Genomic DNA, 5,691 nt, shown 5'->3' on the forward strand with positions numbered 1-5,691 from the left:
GAGGGTGGGGAGAGGCCTTCCCTTCCTTCAGGCCCTGAGCCTGGGAGAGCACTGCTCTGAGTGACACTGAGGCCGGAGGGGAGGGAGGACCGCTCACCCCAGGCAGGGTCCCCGGATGAACCTGGGCCCAAGGCGTCAGCGAGGAAATAAGCAGAAGCCACAGGTCACAGGCTGAGCCCAGCAGGCAGCTGCTGGAAGGCTCACAACTCACAGACCAGAGGGGTTTTTGTCTCACTTCCCCACGGGCCTGCAGCACTGTGGCACCGCTGATACTGCTGTCATAGGACCCACAGAAATAATCAGCCTCGTCCTCAGCCTGCAGCCCTGTGATGGTCAGGGTGGCTGAGCTGCCAGACTTGGAGCCAGAGAATCGATCAGGGACCCCTGATGGCCGACTATTAGTACCATAGATGAGGAGTTTGGGGGCCTTTCCTGGGAGCTGCTGGTACCAGGACACATAGTATCCCCCAATGTTGGAGCTGCTTCCAATGCAGGAGATGGTGACCCTCTGGCCCAGGGTCCCCGACACTGAGGACGGCTGAGTCGGCACAGGCTGGGCCCAGGATCCTGGAAGAGGGGGGACACAGAGAGGGTGAGTCTGGGTGTAGAGACAAGAGGAGGAGGCAGGGCCCATGTGTCTTCCCAAGGCCCCTTCTCCTGCCCCCTATCCAGTCACCTGTGCAGTGAGCCAGGAGGGTGAGGAGGAGCGGGGCCCAGGCCATGGTGGAGGTCATCCCTGAGTCCTGCCTCCTGTGCCCCACAGCTGAAGCCGAGCTCCCCCATCTCTCCCTTCCCCTCTTCATAGTCTGCGGGAGGGAAGGCCCTTTTATGCAAATGAGACCCCATCTATTTGATCACTATATGGGTCCTGGGGCACGGCCCTCTGCCTGAGGATGGCCATTGGTGTGGGTGGGGGTGGGCCGGTGGGGCCCAGGTTTGGGGAGACACAGCTGACAGCCCTGAGCAGATGGTCCTGCACTTTGTCAGGGGGCTGGTCCAGCTCTGTTCACCCCAGATCCCCAGCAACAAGCCCCCAGCGCCCTCTAGTGTCCAGGCCCAGACACACCATTGAGTGACATGGGGACCAGAACCCAGGAGAGACCACCTCTGTCTTCCCACTGCTCTGTCCACTGCTCCTGCCCTAGGGCCAGGCCAGGGGTCCCCTCCCATGGCTTCCCCATCACCTCGGGGCATCTCCAGTCTCTACTCAGCGTCCTCAGGGGGAGTCTGACCACAGCTCCCTGGGCTGGTCAAGGGTCAGGACTCAAGGGGCGTCTCCTGCACCAGCTCTCAGACCCGGGTCAGGGCTCAGGGCAGGGCCAGAGCAGGGACAGCCCCGTGGGGGCGCGTCCCCTTCTGTGCGGGACGCGGGCTCTGTCTTGTATGGGATTCACTCCTGGGGGCTGGGGGCCTCCTTCCCGTGGGTCCCAGGGGCCCCGAGGAGAAAGGGGCCCCTCCCTGGGGCTGGGCAGGTGGTGGGGAGAAGCCCTCGTGTGCTCTCCTTGTCCGTGGTCATGGGTAACTTCTATTTTCTGTCAATATTTCCCCTCCTGACACCATCATTCTCCATGAACCGTGGGCTGAGGTCACTCCTAGGAGTCTGTTCTCAACCCACAGACTTTGGCCTTCATCTGAAAGGGACAAGGGAAAACAGAGCAGAAAATTCTAGGCAGAATTTTTAAATTTCTGTGCTAGGGTTTTATGTTAAAACTACATATTAGTCACCATTCACCCTACTTCAAGTGCATGTATGTTATTATATGTAAACGTCACAATAAGGCTGATTTAAAAATTCTAGAAGGATGCATGTTGATGAAAATTGTGGGTAGAGGTTTTGATGGAAACGCAATGCCTTCTGCTCTGGGTGGACAGGTGTGAACAGACGTGTTTCTAACATCACTTCACATTTCAGGCGCGAGGTGGGAGCTGTCCGCTGTGATCTGGTCCTGATGGTTGGAAATCCCGAGTCGGTGCCCAGTGAACCCTCCGAGGAGTTTCTAGGAGCTTCCATCCGTCCCAGGAACAGAAGCACCGGCCACAGACACTGGAGAGTGCCTTGTCACCAGCAGACCCTCAGCTTCAGGTCACGGGGTGACCAGCCTGGGGGCACAGTGAGGAAGCAGAGACTCCACTTCCGAAGGTCACAAGGACGATGGGGCTCTCAATCTCTGGGCACAAATGCAGGCAATTTTCGCTGACAACCAATGGAGGCTGGAGGTGAATTAAATTAGTAACTTAACATGAGACTCACAACTGTCACAGTCCCCCAGGCACAGACTCCTGGCTGCTCTCAGTCTAGGGCGTGGTCGACAAACCTTGGCTCGCAAGCCACATGCGGCTCTTTGGCCCCTTGAGTGTGGCTCTTCCACAAAATACCACGGCCTGGTCGAGTCTATTTTGAAGAAGTGGTGTTAGAAGAATTTAAGTTTAAAAAGTTTGGCTCTCAAAAGAAATTTCAATTGTTGTACTGTTGATATTTGGCTCTGTTGACTAATGAGTTTGCTGACCACTGGTCTAGGTGGTTAACAAAGCTACTATAGACATCCACATGCTGGTGTTTCTGTGAAGAGAAGATTCAGATTCATTCTTATAATTTTATTTTATTTCTCAATTGAGATGTAATCGACATATTAGTGTCAGGTGTACAACATAATGACTGTGTGTCGGTGTACATGCAAAGCCATCTCCAGGATAATTCTCCGTGACCTCTGCCTTCATATGTGGCTGCAAGCTTGGCTGTTTCTGTGCTGAGGACACTGAGATCCAGGCTCTCAGCTGCTTTCACAGACACAATACGACAGCGCTCCCTGCCGGGTCCCCGTGCTGGCCATACTCCCAGAGCCAGGCAGTCACAGCCGGAAGTTTCTGCTCCTGGACCCCCTCCACCCACTTGGACCACCCCCTTCATCACTCACCCTGGCACCCCCAATGTGTGATAGTTTGATGGCTGTGAATGGCCAATTCTTGCGCTTAAAATCACAACGCAAATCTACACCAGCCGCGCTGGGTAAAGGGGAGGAAACCATAATGGGGTGCGAACAGGGCCAGAGGCCCTTCCAGCTCAGAGCACAGTGCTGAGCCCCAGGCAGGGGCGGGCCCCGACCAGCTGTCACTCATCTCAGCCTCACTGGACAAGGGAGTCCAGCCCAGGGGGAGGGACCTGGGCCCCGAGGGTGGGGAGAGGCCTTCCCTTCCTTCAGGCCCCTGAGCCTGGGAGTGAGCTGCTCTGAGTGACACTGAGGCAGGAGGGGAGGGAGGACAATTCACTCCCAGGCAGGGTCCCGGAAGAACCTGGGCCCAGGGCGACAGCGAGGGAATAAGCAGAAGCCACAGGTCACAGGCTGAGTCCAGCAGGCAGCTGCTGGAGGGCTCACCCCTCCCAGAGAAGAGGGGTTTTTGTCTCACTTCCCCACAGGCCTGCAGCACTGTGTAACTGCTGATACTGCCGACCCATGATGAGCAGTAATAATCGGCCTCGTCCTCAGCCTGCAGCCCCGTGATGGTCAGGGTGGCTGAGCTGCCTGACTTGGAGCCGGAGAATCGGTCTGGGACCCCTGAGGGTCGGTTGCTATTATCATAGATGATGAGTTTGGGGGCCTTTCCTGGGAGCTGTTGGTACCAGTGCACATAGGAACCCTTGATGTTTGAGCAGGAGATGGTGACCCTCTGGCCCGGGGCCCCCGACACTGAGGACGGCTGAGTCACCACAGACTGGGCCCAGGATCCTGGAAGAGGGGAGACACAGAGAGGGTGAGTCTGGGTCTAAGACAAGAGGAGGAAGCAGGGCCCATGTGTCTTCCCAAGGCCCCTTCCCCTGTCCCCTATCCAGTCACCTGTGCAGTGAGCCAGGAGGGTGAGGAGGAGAGGGGCCCAGGCCATGGTGGAGGTCATCCCTGAGTCCTGCCTCCTGTGCCCCACAGCTGAAGCCGAGCTCCCCCATCTCTCCCTGCCCCTCTTCATAGTCTGCGGGAGGGAGGGTCCTTTTATGCAAATGAGACCCCATCTATTTGATCTCACCCTGGGCCTGGGGCAGGGCCCTCTGCCTGAGGATGGCCATTGGTATGGGCGGGGGTTGGGCTGTATGGGGCCCAGGTTTCTGGAGTCACAGCTGACAGCCCTGAGCAGATGGTCCTGCACTTTGTCAGGGGGCTGGTCCAGCTCTGATCACCCCAGATCCCTCAGAACAAACCCCCCAGCGCCCTCTAGTGTCCAGGCCCAGACACACCATTGAGTGACATGGGGACCAGAACCCAGGAGAGACCACCTCTGCCTTCCCACTGCTCTGCCCACTGCCCCTGCCCTAGGGCCAGGCCAGGGGTCCCCTCCCGTGGCCTCCCCATCACCTCGGGGCATCTCCAGTCTCTACTCAGCGTCCTCAGGGGGAGTCTGACCACAGCTCCCTGGGCTGGTCAGGGGTCAGGACTCAAGGCCAGCTCTCAGACCCGTGGGGGCGTGTCCCCTTCTGTGCGGGACGCGGGCTCTGTCTTGTAATGGGTTCATTCCTGGGGGCTGGAGGCCTCCTTCCTGTGGGTCCCAGGGGCCCCGAGGAGAAAGGGGCCCCTCCCTGGGGCTGGGCAGGTGGTGGGGAGAAGCCCTCGTGTGCTCTCCTCATCCGTGGTCATGGGTAACTTCTATTTTCTGTCAATATTTCCCCTCCTGACACCATCGTTCTCCATGAACCGTGGGCTGAGGTCACTCCTAGGAGTCTGTTCTCAACGCACAGGCAGACGTTGGCCTTCATCTGAGAGGAAAGGGGGACATGCAGGACGTGCTGAGCACAAATGGGGTTAAAACCTCTAATTGGCTGTGACAGGGCTTTATTTAAAACTTTATATATTAGTCACCACTCAGCCACCTCAAATGCATGTATGGCCCGGCCAGCGTGGCCAGTGGTTGAGCATCCATCTATGAACCAGGAGGTCAGGATTCGATTCCCGGTCAGGGCACATGCCCGGGTTCCGGCTCCATCCACAGTAGGGGGTACACAGGAGGTAGCCGATCCATGATTCTCTCTCATCATTGATGTTCCTCTCCCTTTCTCCCTCTCCCTTCTTCACTGAAATCATTTTTGAAAAATTTAAATATATGTATGTTATTATATATAAAAGTCACATAAGGCTGATTTAAAAATTCTAGGATGATGCACGTTGATGAAAATGGTGGGTCGAGGTGTTGGTGGAAATGCATTGGAAACGCAATGCCTTCTGCTCTGGGTGGACAGGTGTGAACAGACGTGTTTCTAACATCACTTCACATTCCAGGCACGAGGTGGGAGCTGTCCGCTGTGATATGGGCCTAATGGTTAGAAATCCCGAGTCACTGCCCAGTGAACCCCCGAGGAGTTTCTAGGAGCTTCCATCATCCCAGGAACAGAAGCACCGGCCACAGACAGAGCTCCCAGGACAGAGCGGTGCTGGGCGTGCACAGTGGCCGTCGCTGCCCCTGGTGCCCAGCATCCTCAGGACACAACCTGCTCCCTCAGCCGCCCAGCGGCCCACGGGTCCTGCTCCCTGGAGACCCCTCCGCACACACAGCCTTTCCCGCAGAGTCTGCTGCTTCTCTGCTTCTCTGGCCTTTGCTCTGGCCTGCTCTGCGGAGCCATCTCTGATAAAGGGGAGCAAAGGGAAGCCTGTGCTCGGTGTTCCCCAAAGTCCCTGCGGGTCACAGTCCCCAGGAAGCCACGCCTCCCTG

At 57.3% G+C, this 5,691-nt stretch overlaps 1 gene segment (V, D, J or C); it reads right to left on the reverse strand.

Annotated features, from left to right (window-relative positions):
- Nucleotides 1-1,592: 1,592 nt before the first annotated feature.
- LOC307094296 (immunoglobulin lambda variable 1-40-like) lies at nt 1,593-3,879 on the reverse strand. The segment is given in 3 exons: nt 3,834-3,879; nt 3,406-3,725; nt 1,593-1,631 (listed from the first exon to the last, which is right to left on the reverse strand).
- Nucleotides 3,880-5,691: the final 1,812 nt, after the last annotated feature.

This window comes from Cnephaeus nilssonii (assembly GCF_951640355.1).
Source record: "Cnephaeus nilssonii genome assembly, chromosome: 22".
Lineage (NCBI taxonomy): Eukaryota > Metazoa > Chordata > Mammalia > Chiroptera > Vespertilionidae > Cnephaeus > Cnephaeus nilssonii.